The following is an 18,352-nucleotide window of genomic DNA, read 5'->3' as shown; positions in this document are numbered from 1 at the left end:
AAGGTTTAGTTAACCTGGCCCCTGCCAACCTCTGCGGCCTCATCTGCCCTTGCTTGTTCATACCATTGTGTCAGATTTTCTGGTTTCTAGAGCTCAAAGCCCTACCGACATCTCTCCTCAGACCCAAAGTGGGGAGAGATGGTGTCAAGTCCAGGGAGGGAGCGGAGAGGTGCAAGCAGGAAGCTTCCAAAGCTCGACCTCTGCGTCCCAGCTGCTGCTTGGTGTGGGCCATTCCCCCTGTCCAGAGATCAGACGGCAAAGGAGGGAAGATGGGGCCCCCAGAGGGTGGAGCCCAGTGTCTTCAAATCTGTCCACAACCTTGACCTCCAGAGTTTAGATTTGGAGGGAACAGATTAAAGACAAACTTCTTATGTTGCAATCTGGTCTTGGGCCCTAGTGGTCAGACTCTGGTTGCCTCTTTCCTCCTGTCGGGTGGGGCACTGAGTGCAGTTAAGCACCAATCACAAGCATACATGATGACAAGAATTTCTGTATAACTCAAGAGATCCAACTTTAAACAAGGGGAGAGGGAAACCAGCACCTATTGGGTGCCTACTGTTTGCCAAGTCACTTGTGATGAACAGATCATTGAATCCTGGCATCCTGTCTGCAGTGGGCGTATGTATTAGTTAGCTACTGCTGCATAACAAGCCACCCCCATACTCACCTAGCTCAGGCTGGGCTCAGCTAGACAATTCTTCTGGTCTCAGCCGGGCTCCTTCGTGCATGTGTGGTCAGCTGCAGGTTGGTTAGGGGGCTCTGCTTCTGGTGAGGAGCTGGCTGTTGACTGGGCACCTTGGTTCTACTCCCTGAAGTATCTCATCCTCCAGCAGGCTAACATGGGCTTGTTGTCATGGAGACGGCAGGGTTCTGAAAGAAAAAGCAGAAGCATCTAAGACCTTTTAAGCCGAGGTCCCAAGCTGGCCCACTGGCATGCCCACTGCACTCTACTGGCCAGCCCTGATGCAAGGTTTCGAGGAACAGATTCTACCTCTCAGCGGGAGCAGCTGTAAAATCACATTTCAAAGGGCTTGGATACAGGGAGGGATGAAGAATCACTGCCGTTTGTGCACTCAAGTACAAGGATGCCTTTTCTCGAAAACGAGGTTTATGTAGCTGTTCCAAGTCCAGGAACTTGTCCAAAGCCCCACAGCTACTGAGTGGCTGGGCTGAGACTGGGAATCAAGTCCACCTGTCTTCAGAGCCCACCCACTGCCACTGGACCCACTGCTGAAGCAGCCTCCCGAGCCATTCGAGGTTCTGGAGGCGGACACTTCTGCAGTGGGAACAGACTGTGCAGAGATTTCAGTGTCTAGTACTCTTCACCTGTGGGAATAATCCCCTTGAGAGAGTGCTGAAGTGTCTTGGAAAGACTTGGAATAACTTGGGGAAATGGCCAAGGGCTGAGTTGAGGAAATCAGGCCCCAGCAATTTCGTTTTCATTACTAATCAATCACAGGAGAAATTTGAAAAATACATAATGCACTCCACATGTTGGCAAATTCTTCTCATCTTTTTTTTGGTACTTGTAGGCTATTTATGATTTTCAACACAGACTAAATCAAACTACCACGTCTAAAACCACCTCTGACTCTGAAAGCAAGTGACACAGAAATAGATCTGCTAAGAAGACATTTCCTCCTGCTGCTGAGTAAAGTAGTCCTTTGCTTTTAACAGGGCAAAGCTGTTTTCGGAGACCCCATAGCACACACGGAAGTCACTTGCAGCTAATGCATCGACAGCCCTGAGTCAGTGGTTCTCACCCCTGGCTGCACAGGACCATCACCTGGGGGGCTTTTAAAATTCCTTAAATCCGAGTGCAACAGACCAATTAAATCAGAATCCCTAGAGTGAGACCCTGGCATTGGTATTTTTTATGGCTCTCCAGGTGATTACAGGGCCTGGCCAAGGCTGGAGACCATCACTTTAAACCCACATCTTTGGGTGAACTTGTTCCAAATGGTTTATCAAGTAAAAGCGTTTGCTGCTGGGTCGTGGCCTTTCCGCCTCCCCTGCACTGCCTACTCACCATCCTTGGCATCCCTTCCACTCGTTTTATTCCCGATTCAACCCAGTTCTGCAGGTTCTGAGTGCACACTGTGCACGGGGCGCTGTGCTAAGAGTCGTGGTCCTGGTGAGCTGCTCTGGAAAAAGTATCGCATCATAAAAAATAAAAATCACGCCACCTACCAAACGGAGGCAAGAACTGGAAGACTCTCAAGGGGTCACCTGAGGGTTAGGACGTGAATACTTTGGAATAGTAAAATCCATCTGATGAGACCATCAGTGAACATGTCCCGCTTCAAAACAAGACAAAACCTTGCTGTTATTCTGAGATACTGAGTTAGGATTTTTGTGTAAATGTGCAGCATTTAAATTTTTATTGGCAAGAGCAACACCAGCTTCACTCCGGCCTCCCCGACACAGCCCACCATCACTTCTCCCTCCCTCCTCCACGAAGAAACCAACACCTCACCGGCTAACACTGTAGACCAATTTCTGTTTTTCATAACAGCATTTTGTTACAGAAAATTTTAAGCATTTACAGAATAGCAAAATGCTATGAGAGCTGTCACCCAGCTGCAGTGACTACTAATTATCTGCCATTTATTTCTCTTTCATCAATACCTCAAGCTACTACCCACCCTTCACTTTTCTTTCAATTGTTTTTCTTTTTCATGAGGTAAGAGGTACATACATTGAAAGGCACAGACATTCACTGTGAGAAATAAATGCACCCATGTATACGTCACCCCTTTCAAGGACAGAATATTTTCATCACCTCCAGAAAATTCCCTCAAGTTCCTTCCCAGGCAATTTTTTTCTCCCCCCACAAGCAAACGCTCTTGTGATTTTTTTCACCACGGGTTCATTTTGCCTGTCATCCTACAATAATGTGTCACGGCCAGCTTGTCTCACTCAGCAGTGTGTTTACGAGATTCATCCACAGTGTGTGCCCCTGTAGTTTGCTCCTCTATATTCTGAGTTGTATTCTCCTGTATAAACATATCACAGTTTGTTGATACATTTTTCTATGTATGGATATTTGGGTTATTTGCTGGTTTTGGCTACTGTGGCTCAAGGGTCTATGAGCATGCTTGTACAAATACTTTTTGTATTCCATTTAATTCCTTTACTAGCATTTAAGCGCCACCTCTTTGCATTGTTTTAGTGGTCGTTCCAGGGGTTACAATATGCATCTTTCACATATTACAATCCACTTAGAACTAATAGTGTACTATTTTCACACGTGGACAGTATAAAAACCTCTCTGCAGAGCAGGTCCATTTACCTCTCTGTATCCTTTGTGCTACTGTTGACATACATCTTACATCTACACGTTACAAACCCCACAATACAATGTTATAATTTTTGCTTTGAATACTCATAGGTCTTTTAAAGAAAATAAGAGAAAAAAGTTACTAATAAATATTTGGAGGAAATATTTGAGACAAATATGCTGTGTCTCCTTTAAGTTTCCCTCAGAATGTTTGCATTCAGGACCAGATCTTACCTACAGTAATTATTATTGGGGTATCCTGGTGACGACTGCGTCCTCTGGGTAATAATCCAATGCTATCCTTATTTATTTTGTTGCTTATATTGTTCCAGCTTGAGCCATTGGGAGCTCTTCCAGGTCAGCTTTTTTTTGACATTTCCATACTTTTTTTGAAAAAGCACTTTCTTAGTTTCTGGCATTATTAAGATGCTCCAGGCTCATCTTGTATCTTCCACCTCAGTGCTAGAAATAGCCTTTTCTCCAAGGAACCCTGACTCTTTTTATTGGAAAATGGTACAGTAGTCCCCCCCTGAGCTGTGGTTTCGCTTTCAGCAGTTTCAGTTACCCATGGCCAACCACGGTCCAAAAATATTAAGTGAAAAATTCCAGGAATAAAAAATTCATGTTTTAAACTGGGCACCATTCCGGGTAATGTGATGAAATCTCTCCTGTCCGGCTCTGTTCCGCCTGGGTTCCCCCGCCATGGACATCGTCGGCTCCTGACATCCAACCACCCACATGGTCACGGCTGAGGATCCAGGATGACAGGAAGCAGACGATCCTCCTTCTGACATGTGGTCAGAAGGTCAGTAGTAGCCTAATGCTATGTCACAATGCCTACGCCATTCACCTCACTTCACCTCATCGCACAGACACAAGAAGAAGGGTGAGTACAGCACGATAAGCTATATCGAGAGAGACCACATCCACATAACATTTTTACAGTATACTGTTACAACTGGTCTATTTTATTATTGGGTATTGCTGTTAACCTCTTACCATGCCTAACGTATACGTTAAACTTTATCATAGGTGTGTGGCTGTGGGAAAGAAATCATAATATGTGTATAGGGTTCAGTAGTGTCTGTGTTTTCAGGTCAGCGAAGAGCTGCGGTGCAGACCGTGCACTGCGAGCCCCGCAGGCAGGCTTCACCATCCACGTGGTCTTTCCTGTGTGTTCTCTTCTCCAACCAACGGCACAAACTATGCAGGCTTCACACCAAATGATAGAAAACATGGGAAATGACTGCTGCACTCGTACAGCGCCTGCTAGATGACGGACAGTAAAGGAACGGTCGTGCCTCTGTCTTCTTGTTTGTCTGCAGTGGGTTAGAAGGGCACAGTTTCCCGAGAGAATGTTGACTGAGACGTCGCTCCAGCACAAGGAACCAGGGCTGAGGAGCAGCTACTGGCAGCTGTATTTGTGAGCTGCCTGAGCTGATTTCTTATTTTATTTAAAGTGATGTACTTATTTATTTATTTTTGGCCGTGTTGGGTCTTCATTGCGGTCTGCGGGCTTCTCATTGCGGTGGCTTCTCTAGCTGTGGAGCACGGGCTCTAGGCGTGCGGGTTTCAGTAGTTGTGGCACTTGGGCTCAGTAGTTGTGGCTCGCGGGCTCTAGAGCGCAGGCTCGGTAGTTGTGGCGCACGGGCTTCGTTGCTCCGTGGCATGTGGGGTCTTCCCAGACCAGGGCTCGAACTCGTGTCCCCTGAGGCGGATTCTTAACCACAGCGCCACCAGGGAAGCCCTGATTTATTATTATCACGATTACGATTTGACAGATCTACTCAGTACTTCATGTGCGTGAAGCCCTTAATAGCAGATCTGGCTACAACAGTGGTTGGCTGCACCATATAGCTGAATTCGTGGACAAGTATTTGGAGTGACTTGTCAGGGGCTGGTATGTAAATCAGTGCCAGGTGTATGTAAGTAGGTCTCCAGGCCCAAATTCTGCCTCGTGACAACACAATCCACACCACAATAATCACACTCACTACTCTGAGCATCTGAGGGCACTTGCGTGTAGAGACATTCACATCAACAGAGCAAACAGCGTTCCTGGGGGGGCGGGACACACTCGGGGTGTCCATGTGGCCCAGGTTCCAAAACGGAGTGGGGTGACAAGGCTGCTGTCCCTGGAACTCAAAGCTTTAACAAAGGTGGTAAAGAAGTGGGAAAAGGAGGAACCTGCTGTTTCCTCACAGCCTCAGGCCCAGCGGATCTCTAGTCCAGACAGGGTGGAGAGGAGAAAGGTATTTGCCCCAGATAAGCATCTGCAGGAAGATTTCAAAGCAGCTGTGTGAGCCCTGGAGAGGGAGCCACGTGGGTGAGCCCTCATCTGCAGAGTTGCCAGGACAGCCCTGTGCAGATGTTAGTGATCTGATGGAAGGAAGTGAAAAGCGTTCCTTCTGACAACATGTCAGGCCCCTGCTCTAGAATCTGTGATCCTTCTGTCCAGAATAAACGTCGTTTCAGTCACCAGCACAGCAACGTGGGCTTCCCCTGGGGCTAAGTGTAAGCCCTGGATGCAGTGAGTTAGAGCTCAGAGGCACCGGGCCCAGTAAGCGCCCCACTCATGGTCACGTGACATAAATAATGCCGTACTTAGGAATCCTGGACGATGGTAACCGTCATGTCAAAAAAGCATGTGCATCTTCTAAGCTGTCATAATATTTTGGCAAGCAGCCTTACAGAAATGTATCTATGAATATTCCCACTGATAGTAAGAAGTCACATTTCCAGTTCCTTCCTGATGCTGAGTATTGTGAGTTTTTTCATCTCTGCCAATCTGATCCTTTAATATGTATGCTTTTATATTTATTTCTTATTGGTGATGCTTAAAATCTTTTCATATTTTAATTAGAGTTTTAAATTTCTTTTTTAAAACTGCCTATTCTTGATATTTTTGTATTAGAGTATTGATTGTTCCGTTACTAATTTGTCCATCACATACATTGTGCATATCGGAACTATTTGGTCATGGTGCTTGACAATTAACAATCATTAAACAATTTTTATCACAAAGCATACATCGTGGCATTTTCTTAAACAAGTGGACATTTTTTTTTCATGGTTAGCCTGAAAGTGTGTGCAAAATAGTTCTACCTGATACTTGTTTTTTAGAACCTGTCCCTTAAGCTGTAGGAGGATCACTGCACCTTACAGTAAACCACCAGAAATGCTTGTGGTTCCTATTTTTCAGCAACAGAGTGAGCCTTGGGCTCCTGAAGCTTGGAGGGAGGACACAGCTGAGTGCAGCCCGTTCCCAGGGAGGCAGGCAGAGCAGCTGGGGTCATGCGAGTCCCCGTGAGTCCCCGCCTGCCGCTGGATGGCAGAGAGGGCAGCACCCAGCAGACCTGTCACGTGCACTTAGCATCAGAGAGCAAAATTAAGAAGGCATCACTCTGGCAATTTCATTAGCCATAATATTCAAACCGGAAACATTTGCTTGAAGTACTCTAGAAAGCAGTACGTCAACAATTCCTGTCCCCTTTGATGGAGGGGAAAAAAAAACCCAGATTTTGAGATGCCCACCAGAGAGGGTGGCCCAGGTGGCTGAGTTGGAAGACCTTGAGCTCACCTCCGCCCACAGACACATCAAAATTACAGCTACTTACAGAGCAACTATCTATGAGAATGAGCTGGAGACCAGTAGAAAAGATTTCCCACAACTAAAGACATAAAGAACCATGGTGAGAGGGATAGGAGGAGACGCAATATAGTCAGACACATGCCCCAGTTTGGTGACCCACAAATGGGAAGATTTTCAAAATTGCAGAGGTTCTCCCCGAGGAGAAAGGGGTCCAAGCTCCATATCAGGCTTCCCAGCCTGGGGTTCCTGCTAGGGGAAGATGAGCCCCCAGAACATCTGATTTTGATAACCAGTGGGGCTTATGTTTAGGAGAGCCAAAGGGCTGTAGCAAACAGAGACTCCCCTCTTAAAGGGCATGTGCAAAACCTCACACACTCCAAGTCCCGGTGCAGAGCCAGTAATCTGAAAGGAGCCTGGGTCAGACCCACTTACTTATCTTGGAGAGGCTCCCCGAAAGGCAGGGGGCAACTGGGGCTCCCCTGGGGAGTGAAATGTAGGGTGGTTAGAATGTGTCTGAACTGCAAAAACACAAACGTGTGGAGTCTAAAGATGCTACTAAACAACCAGTGGGTCATTGAAGAAATAAAAAAATACCTGGAGACAAATAAAAATGGAAATACAGGGGCTTCCCTGCTGGCGCAGTGGTTGAGAATCTGCCTGCCAGTGCAGGGGACACGGGTTCGAGCCCTGGTCTGGGAGGATCCCACATGCCGCGGAGCGGCTAGGCCCGTGAGCCACAACTACGGAGCCTGAGCGTCTGGAGCCCGTGCTCTGCAACGAGAGGCCGCGATAGTGAGAGGCCCGCACACTGCGATGAAGAGTGGCCCCCACTTGCCACAACTAGAGAAAGCCCTCGCACAGGAACGAAGACCCAACACAGCCAAAATAAATAAATAAACTCCTACCCCCAACATCTTCTTAAAAAAAAAGAAATACAATGACCCAAAATGTATGGGATGCAGCAAAAGCAGTTCTAAGAGGGAAGTTTGTATCATTACAAGCCTACGTCTAGAAGCAAGAAAAATGTGCTATAACCAACTTTCCCGTGCAGAGGCAATCATGCATTTGTTTTTGTAAAATAGAGATTACACTCTTTGCTTTTATACACCCCTTTTTAAATAACCAGTGTTACTGTAATCACTTCAGAATTCTTTGAAACAATTTCAATGGCTATATAATATTAAATCAAAAGAACATGTCATATCATAGGAAACAAACTTATGGCTACCAAAGGGGAGAAGGAGAAGGGAGGGACAAATTAGGAGCATGGGATTAACAGTTACACACTACTATGCATAAAACAAACAACAAGGATTTACTGTAGAGCACAGGGAACTATACCCAATATCTTGTAATAACCTATAATGGAATATAATCTGCAAAAAAAATCACTCTGCTGTACACCTGAAACTAACACAATATTGTAAATCAACTGTATTTCAAGAAAAAAAATATAAAAACATTTATATTTTACTTTACTTTCCCATATTCACTGGACATTTAGGTCACTTTCCAATTAAATTTGTATTAATTTACGCAATTATTTGATGAACATTTGTCTGACTCATCAGACTGCAAACTCTTGTGTTTGTTTCGTCACTATTATATTCTTATCCTGTAGCAGTACCTGAACTATACCAACGAGACTATAGAATCTGGTGAACGAATGTGCCTATGCTTCGATTCTTGGTTCAAATCACCCTCAACCACAAAACATTCCTGATCTACCTCAATTGTACATTGTAGTATCTCTTCTGAAATTGCCTTGTCGTTCTTTTTCTGGAACTCCCTTGCAGGAAAAAGAGGGAAATGCTGTTTCATGAGCACTGTTATGTGCTGGGCACCGTGCTGGTCATATTCAAGGAGAAAGTCCATGCCCCCAAAGGCTGGCACCCCAGCCTAGAGGGCATGCTGCAAAACCCACCACGAGGGGCTTCCCTGGTGGTGCAGTGGTTAAGAATCCGCCTGCCAATGCAGGAGACATGGGTTCAAGCCCCGGTCCAGGAAGATCCCACATGCTGCGGAGTAACTAAACCCGTGCACCACAACTACTGAGCCTGTGCTCTAGGGCCCGCAAGCCACAACTACTGAGCCCTCACGCCACAACTACTGAGCCCGTGTGCACCACAACTACCGAAGCCTGTGCGCCTAGAGCCCGTGCTCTGCAACACTAGAAGCCACGACGATGAGAAGCCCATGCACTGCAATGAAGAATAGCCCCCGCTCGCTGCAACTAGAGAAAGCCCACGCACAGCAACGAACACACGACACAGCCAAAAATAAAAACAAATAAATTAATTTAAAAAAACAAACAAGGGCTTCTCTGGTGGTGCAGTGGTTGAGAGTCCGCCTGCCGATGCAGGGGACACGGGTTCATGCCCCGGTCCGGGGGGATCCCACATGCCGCAGAGCGGCTGGGCCCGTGAGCCATGGCCGCTGAGCCTGCGCGTCCGGAGCCTGTGCTCCGCAACGGGAGAGGCCACAACAGTGAGAGGCCCGCGTACCGCAAAAAACAAACAAACAAACAAACAAAACCCACCACAAAATCTTCAATCAAGGGACCTTCCAGAACTCTCTGGTGGCCTCACCAAGCAGTCTGACTCTGGACAAAGCTCAGGTCCACCCCGCCTGAGATCTGTCCCCTGTGCCTGGGGATGGTCTGAGAGGACAGAGGCCAAGCACACGGGGCTCAGGGGATTGGCTGTGGTGGCTGATCCCTGGGCAGGCAGATGTGAGCTGGCATCTCAGGAGTGGATGCACTAAAGCGAGTGCTAACCGTCTGACTTTATCGAAGGGGGGTGGTTAGAAGAACTCTGTGATGGCACCTGCAAAGAGAGCGAAAATGGGAAGGAGGAATGCACGAATGGTAAGTCATTAGCTCATCTGGAGAAAGGGAGAAGAAAGCGGGATTCTGAGACTTTCTTGCCTTGTTCACATACTGTGCTTATTCTCAGAGAGACCTGCCCAGAATAAAAATGTCACTCCCCAGCCCTCAAACTGCAAGCCAGAAAGAGAGGTGTGAGTCATCACACACTCACATCAACACAGGCCTTCATTTCCTTCCCCCTTAAATGACATTTTTTTTTTTTTTTTGGCTGTGTCATGTGGCTTGTGGGATCTTAGTTCCCTGACCAGGGATCCAACCTGGGCCCACGGCAGTGCAAGCACCGAGTCCTAACCACTGGACTTCCAGGGAATTCCCAAATGACACTTTTAAAGCTAGTGAATTTCTCAGATTTTTAACCTCGCACATGGGAGACACGAGGTTTCAACACTAAGAGTTAATCGAAAATAATGCAAGATTTTACTTCCCTTCACATCGTAAATTTTGAGCAGTTCTATTTTTTTGGTGCAATAATGCACATCTTTAAGCTGCTGAGCAAGTATTTAATTACATTTTATTAATGATTTTAGGAAAATGATATAGAACTTCCTAAGGATGAGTGTGTGAAAGACTTAGGCGGGAGAGGAAAGGTGGTGGCTGGAGATTGCAACATCCAACCAGATTTGATTTTAGAGATAGGATAACTTTCAAAATTTAAGCAATTTACACGACAGACTTCCATATGGATGAAGAATGATTCTGGAGTATACACGAAACGCAGAAGACATCTACCTAATGGAGATGAAGTAGATACAACAAAGGTTAGTACAAAATTTGCTCTCTATACATTTCCCTTTCTGAATGCTGTTGCCCACCACCCCTGCACTGCCCTAACCTTGGCTCCTTCAAGGCACCGAGGCCGGGATCAATTATGATAAGAGGAAACGATAAATAAACACAAGAACTCCACCCCAAACACCCCCCCCACTCCCACCTCCATTTGCTCACACGGTTACCTCCCTTCTGCTCAAGTCCAAGTCCTCCCCATCCTGAGAGATGTCCCTGAAAGGCGACATCTACAAACTCTGCAAGAACACGTGAAGCCTAATGCACAATGCTATGGGATCTGTAAGAACCTTTTTTCATACAGGATCTTAAAAAGACATGAGCATCATGAAAACTGCAAATCACATGACATTGAAATTAATACTGATGTCAGAAGAGTAACTGGGGCAACGATGATTTTGTACAGGTGACCCAAGAACAGACGCTCTATGAAATCAGGAGAAATCTATTCCTTTTCCTCCCTTTGAAGCCCAAGAGTGGGTCAGATCCTCCAGGAAAGACCTACACTTGCTGATAACCCTGACATTTATAATATGGATGAGAAATGACTCTTATGTAGCTTTCACTAAAAAATTCAGCTAGTTTTCCTCGGAAAACCACCACTCTTAGAAAGCACAAATTTCTCAAGTGTCGAGGGACCAAAAGATGTACAATTACTTGCCAATCAGTGTTTCCTATTCCAATCAAGAAGTCCTTTCTCCCAACCGACATTCCACCTATAAAAATAGTTGTTGACTTTAATAGCCATGCCAGTCTCTGCACTGCCTTAAGAGGTCAGAAGAATGCAAAGAAATGAGAGAAGAAAGGGCAGATGCTTTCCAGCCATCAGGTAGAGCTGCACTTTGAGAGCTGAAGGGCTTTCAACACCCAGCACACAACAGAGGAGCTGTGGGTAAAACTGAAGTTGTCAGCTGGTCACCTTCCTTCACTCTCCATTTGTGGGTCTTCTCATCATTGGTGCTTTGCAGCTTCTTCCCTCCAGATGCCTCCAGCTGTGCTGACCTTGGAGAGCAGTGCATCCTCAGGGAGAATCAGAACTACGAGACCTGCCAGGCGGCATCCCGGCCACTTGGGTGCTGACGTGGCCATCCCCAGTGTGTACTCTGAGCGCTTGTTTCTCAAGATGCTCAGGTGAAAATCTCCCCAGACCATCTGGAAAATTGAAGACTTTACCCTCTCGAAAGATTCACAGTGGATATTTGCATCTTCTGAACCAGTTTGACCCTGGGATCTATTTATCATGTGGCATTTATTAATAACCAAGCACCTTCTGTCCTGCAGGGCATCTGAAATCTTCTCAGTTAATGTCTATGTTCCGGGCAACCCAGGAAGGCACGTGGAGCGTGCTGTGTGCCTCTGTTGGACCCCAGCAGCCCAGAACTTACCTCGTCCACCCTACCTTTCCAGGGGAACGGTGTACTGTTTTCACCACGCACACGGCTCACTGCTAAATGCACTCCTGACATGTTCATTCTGCTCTGTCGGGGTCGGGGCTCCGAAGGCCCCTGCTATCCCGTCCTTCCTCAGCCAGCTCACGTCCACCCACCCACGCACTCAGTCCTCACTTCCTTTAGGAAGCCTCACCTTCCCTCCACTCCCCGCAACCTCCCAAATCCCCAGGCTGGGTTCAGGGCCCAGCCTCTACACTTATCTGCACCATTCACCAACTACAAGTAAAGAGACGCTTCTTTATTACTTGCTGGGTGCTGGGCACCTAATAAACACTTGTGAATCAATCTCCAGCTAAGTACTGCTCCTGGAGGACAAGCAGTATGTTTTATCAGCTTTCTAGCCCTAGCACCATCCAAGCACATAGTAGCTGCCCAGTCAATACATCTGTTTAACAAATATTCATTATCCATACTTACATGCCCAGCTCCTAATATTCCCTCAGCAGTCAAAATATTAACGACTTGGATAAATGAATTTGTACAAAATAGGAAAGGATTGGCCAGGGGAAAGGGGCTCTTCCAATTTAACAAGTGGCTTTTAAACAGACAGCTCAGGCCGAAGGCATCGCTCCGTGTCTGCTCTGCAGCTCGTAAGCAGCGGAGAGGAGCAGGGCGGTGGCCCTGAGCCACCGCCCTCCTGTGAGATCCGGGTCGGGCTCCTCCTGACGCTGTGGCTCCTGGGGCGCTAGTGCACCCCGGCCTGCAGGGCACTGTCCCCTGAGCTGAACGGGGCTCCATCATGCTCAGCGACTCCAGCACTCTGGACAGCTCCATTTTTCTTTCAGGTTTTCAGGTAGAATTTGTGCTTGGGGCCCTACCCTGCTTGTGCAGAGAAGGACTCAGGGGACTGCAGACAAGTTAATTCACAAGGAGCTCTGAAAAGTGCTGCCCGCCGTGGCTGGTTGTCTCCTCTCTCCCACGACCGAACTGGCCACTCGAGAGACACAGTGTCACCAACCAGAGGCCACAGCCCTGAGCCCGGGAGGCCGTGGAGCCCGAGGTTTAGGGCACAAGCTCACAGGCCGGGGAAGGACTGCAGCTGTGGGTGGGTCGGCTGAGGGCGGGGCTTCGTGGGGACGGGGACGGTGCAGCCCTCCAGCTGGGGTGTCCTGTAGCCCAGGAGCGGACAGGTGGTCATCACTTCGTCACGCTCAAGCCCATCAGTGCGTCCTGGACCGATTCCCACGTGTAGTCCAGGCACAGCACTGACTCCGTCTGCCGGGTCCTTGTAGTTGGGAGGGTGTCTCCCTCAATGTTGTTTGCCTGAGAATGTCTATTTCCCCTTTACTTTTTTTTTTTGCGGTACGCGGGCCTCTCACTGTTGTGGCCTCTCCTGTTGCGGAGCTCAGGCTCCGGACGCGCAGGCTCAGCGGCCATGGCTCACGGGCCCAGCCGCTCCACGGCATGTGGGATCTTTCCGGACCGGGGCATGAACCCGTGTCCCCTGTGTCGGCAGGCGGACTCTCAACCACTGGGCCACCAGGGAAGCCCTCCCCTTTACTTTTGAAGGACAATTTCACTGGATACAGAATTCTAAGTTGGTGAGTTTTTTCTATTTTGCTTGCATGATTCCTGAGACAGATGGAATTTTACTTTGTCCCACTAGAGGTAAGGTCTTTATTTCCTCTGTTTTCTTCAAGATTTTCTTTGTCCTTGATTTTTCTGCAGTTAGAATATGTCTTAGTGTAGATTTTTTGGGTATTTACCTGCATAGTGTTCTCTGAGTTTCCTGGATCTGTGGTTTGGTGTTTATCATTAATTTGGGGAAATTCTCAGCCATTATTACTTCAAATATTTCCTCTGTTCCTTTCTCTCTTCTCCTTCTGATATTCCCATTATGTGTATGTTACACCTTTTGTAATTCTCCCACAGTTCATGGATATTCTGTTCTGTCTCTTTCACGGTTTTTTTTTTTTTTTTTTTTTGCGGTATGCGGGCCTCTCACTGTTGTGGCCTCTCCCGTTGCGGAGCACAGGCTCCGGATGCGCAGGCCCAGCGGCCATGGCTCACGGGCCCAGCCGCTCCGCGGCATATGGGATCCTCCCAGACCGGGGCACGAACCCGTATCCCCTGCATCGGCAGGCGGACTCTCAACCACTGCGCCACCAGGGAGGCCCCTCTTTCACGGTTTTTTAATAGGGAAGAACAAATCTGACTCCATATTAGACCTGTTTCTTTTACTTTATCCTTTGTGGTTCTATTGCTTTTACTACAAGTTAATCACTAAAGGGATGTTGCCTATACAGAATGGCCCATTTCCTGGAACCTGGCCTCCCATGCCTGACTGTTAAGCCAAAATACCTTTGTTTAGCTCACAGGAAACATCCTGACCAGGCCCACCTGTGAATGCCTGCAAGAAAGAAGAAATTCCCTGTCTGCTGGCTTTCCAAATAAAGCCACTATTCCTTGTCCCAACACCTCGTCTCTCGATCGCTTGGCCTTTCGTGTGGTGAGCAGTGCAAGCTTGGACGCAGTAACATTTTTTTACTCTTTGATTTTCAGTTTGGGACTTTTCTGTTGATGCATCTTCAGGCTCACTGATTCCTTCCTCTGCCATGTCTAGGTTATCACGAACCCATCAAAGGCATTCCTCATTTCTGTTACATTGTTCTTGCTTTCTAGCATTTCCTTTTGATTCTTTCTTAGAGTTTCCATCTCTCTGCTTACATTACCCACCTGTTCTCACAAGTGCCCACTATCTCCATTAGAACCCTCAGCTTATTAATCGTAGTTATTTTAACTCCTGGTCCAATAATGCCAAAGCTTCCACCATCTCTGCGTCTGGTTCTGGCGCTTGCTCTGTTTCCCCAAGCTGCGTTTTGTGCCGTACAGCACACTGTGCAAGTCTTTGTTGAAAGAGAGACATGACGTCCTGGGTAAAAGGAAACGTGCGTTTACTGAGAGGCTTCGTTTGTGCGGCTAGAAGTTAAGCTGTGTTTGCTCTTTGCTGTAGTTGTAGGTGGTGGTAGGGGCTAAAATGTCCTCTGTGTCCTTGTTTTTGTCTCCCCTATCATCTCTGGGGTTTCCTGGAGTCTTTTTCCTGAATATGGTTTGCAGTTCTTTCTACTGTAATCTCCTGTGATTCTACAGGAGCCCTTCGATGTGGTGGTGAGGTGTCTATCAGACCTCACCATTCATGGAGCCTGTGCCTAGGGCTGTGACCTGCAAGGGTGCTTCTCAGCCGACCACTCCACTCCCCTGTCCCCACTCAGGGGACACAGGAGGGTAGAGGAGGCTGCAGTTGGGCATTTCCTGTCCCCCAGGACTCTGAGGCTCTGGTAATTCCCAAGGTGGTTGGGCTCTGGTGAAAGTTTCCTTGAGGAAGGGCTTTTGATATGGCTTAAATTAAAAAAAAAAAGGTACAAGTGAACTTATTTACAAAACATGAGTCACAGATGTAGAAAACAAACTTATGGTTACTGGGGGGGAAGTGGGGGTGGGGCAGGGATAAACTGGGAGACTGGGATTGACACATACACACCACTGTATATAAAATAGATAACTAGGGGCTTCCTCGGTGGCACAGTGGTTAAGAATCCGCCTGCCAATGCAGGGGACACAGGTTCGAGCCCTGGTCTGGGAAGATCCCACATGCTGCAGAGCAACTAAGCCCATGTGCCACAACTACTGAGCCTGTGCTCTAGAGCCCACGTGCCACAACTACTGAGCCTGCAAGCCACAACTACTGAAGCCCGTGCGCCACAACTACTGAGCCTGCGCTCTAGAGCCCGCGAGCCACAACTACTGAAGCCCGCACGCCTAGAGCCCGTGCTCTGCAACAAGAGAAGCCACCGCAATGAGAAGCCCGCACACTGCAACGAAGAGTAGCCCCTGCTCGCTGCAACTAGAGAAAGCCCGTGCACAGCCACAAAGACCCAACGCAGCCAAAAATAAATAAATAATAAAAAAATAGATAACTAATAAGGACCTACTGTATAGCACAGGGAACTCTTCTCAATATTCTGTAATGATTTATATGGAAAAGAATCTAATAAAGAGTGGATAGGGACTTGCCTGGAGGCCCAGTGGTTAAGACTACTTGCTTCCATTGCAGGGGGCACGGGTTCGATCCCTGGTCAGGGAACTAAGATCCCGCATGCCACGTGGCATGGCCAAAAAAATGAATAAATAAATTAATTTTTAAAAAGAGTGGATATATTTATATGTATAACTGATACACTTGGCGGTAGAGCAGAAACTAACGCAACGTTGTAAATCAACTATACTCTAATAAAAATTAAAAAAAAAAAGAACAGAATGCTCTGGGCTTCTTTCCAAAGGGCTACCCCTCCCCTCCCCTGTGGAAATGTGGCAAGCAGGAGACAGTTTTTCTCTAATGCTCAGCCTGAACAGCCAGAGAGGCTCCTGGAGGTGGGCTCACCAAAGTGTGGGGTGCCTTAGGTAAGACTGGCCTCTCTTAATTTTCAGTTTTCAAGCTTGTGCGCACTGAGCCTCCAGCAACGTGCCAAGTAACATTTTCTTCCTCCAGTACTGGCTCTGGTGCTATTTCTGTGCTGAGCTATGCTTCCTGGTAGCCCCCTGTCCCCAGTGTTGGAGGTAGAGGTTTGCCCTGGACTTCAGTTCTCTGAGGAATCCAAGAAAAGCTATTGATTTTCAGTTTGTTCCACCTTTTTTCCCGTTGTGAGGACAAGAGGGACAGGTCAGGCTGGAAACCAGAAGTCTCATTTAGTTTTTTCCCAAGTTTTTTTTTTTTTTTCTATGACAAATGCTGCTGCACCCTTACATATGTCTTTTGAGGCACATGGGCCTGCAGTTCTGTTACACCAGGAGTGAAATACCTGGTCCTAGGATATGCTGATTTTCAGATCTACCACACGGTGCCAAACACAGTAGACTCCCCCAGCTGTCACTGAGACCCCACTGCTCCCCACCCTCACCAACACTTGCTGCTGCCAGTCTTTCTAATCTCAGCTGTTCTAGAGGGTGTGTATAAAATCTCACTGTGATTTTAGTTTGAATTTACATGATTTTTCAGGAAGTTGAAGACCATTTGGATAGCTTCTTTTGTAAATTACATGGTCAGGTCTTCTACCCATTTTTCTATTAAATTGTGCCTTCTACTTATTGATTTATAGGAGTTCATTACATATTGTGGACATGAGCCCTTTGTCGGTTTTGTGTTGCCTCTATCTACTCCCACTTGGTGATTGCCTCTTCACTCTCTTAATGATATCTTTTAATAAACAAATTCTTAATTTGAGCATAGTCCAAATTATCAGTCTAGGGGACTTCCCTGGTGGTCTAGTGGGTAAGACTCCTTGCTCCCAATGCAGGGGGCCCAGGTTCCATCCCTGGTTGGGGAACTAGATCCTGCATGCATGCCACAATTAAGAGTCTGCACGCTGCAACGAAGATCCCACAGGCCACAACGAAGACCTGGTGCAGCCAAAATAAATAAATAAATAAATATTAAAAAAACAAAACAAAACAAATTATCAATCTCTTCCCATATAGCTGCTGGGGTTTTCTGTGTGTGTGTGATCTGTTTAAGAATTCTTTCCCTACCTCTAGATCATAAAAAAAATTGATCTTAAGAAAGTTTATTTTTTAACATTCACATTTAAAGCTACATTCTTTCCAGGGACTTCCCTGGTGGTCCAGTGGTTAAGATGCCATACTTCCAATGCAGGGGGCGCAGGTTCAATCCCTGGTTGGGGAACTAAGATCCCACAAGCTGCATGTGGTGGCCAAAAAAAAACCCCAAAAAACAAACAGCTACATTCTTTCTGGAATTAATTTTTGTGGATGATACAAGATCGATTTCAAGACTTGCCTTTTTACATGTGGCTATCCAAATGACCCAGCACCTTTATTTTGTTTTAATGTATTTTTATCACTAATCTACAGTACTTCCTTTGTCATATATCATATAGCCACATGTGTGGGTTGGTTTGGGGGCTCTGGTCTTTTCCACAGGTCTATTTTTTATTCTTGTTTCATTATTACTGCCCTAATTCCTGTAGTTTTGTATTGCATTTTGCATCTATGGAGTAGTTTCTCTTACTTAGTTGTTCTTCTTTAACAATGTCTTGGCTTTTTTTGGCCCTTTGCAGCTCATCGAGATTTTAGAATCAGACTGTCAACTTCTGTTTTTAAAACATTGCTGGGATTTTCATTTATTTAGTATTAATTTTTAACTGAATTTTATTTTCTTTCCTCTGTTTCTGATTTTTACTATTATAATTATGACATTTAGTAGGTGATGATGCAGGATTGGTGACTATCAGAAAGCAGGGACAGTATTTTGTATAATCTTTTAAGTGTTAAACGTGTCCTACAAGAAGAAAGTCCTTTCAGGTAACATTTATAACTGGTCATTACAATAGATTTGTTAGGCT

The 18,352-nt window shown here is 46.6% G+C and overlaps 1 protein-coding gene across 3 annotated transcripts in view; it reads right to left on the bottom strand.

The window, feature by feature from the left end:
* Positions 1-18,352, bottom strand: part of RPP40 (ribonuclease P/MRP subunit p40) — a 48,125-nt gene that overhangs the window by 13,936 nt on the left and 15,837 nt on the right. For all 3 annotated transcript variants that reach the window (XM_082638873.1, XM_082638872.1, XM_082638871.1), the window contains exon 3: positions 668-870. The gene's annotated coding sequence lies outside the window, so the exon portion shown is untranslated. The remainder of the gene's footprint in view (positions 1-667; positions 871-18,352) is intronic.

Source organism: Mesoplodon mirus (assembly GCF_964341445.2).
Source record: "Mesoplodon mirus genome assembly, chromosome: 12".
Classification (NCBI taxonomy): Eukaryota; Metazoa; Chordata; class Mammalia; order Artiodactyla; family Ziphiidae; genus Mesoplodon; species Mesoplodon mirus.
This window is presented reverse-complemented; position numbering and strand designations above follow the sequence as displayed.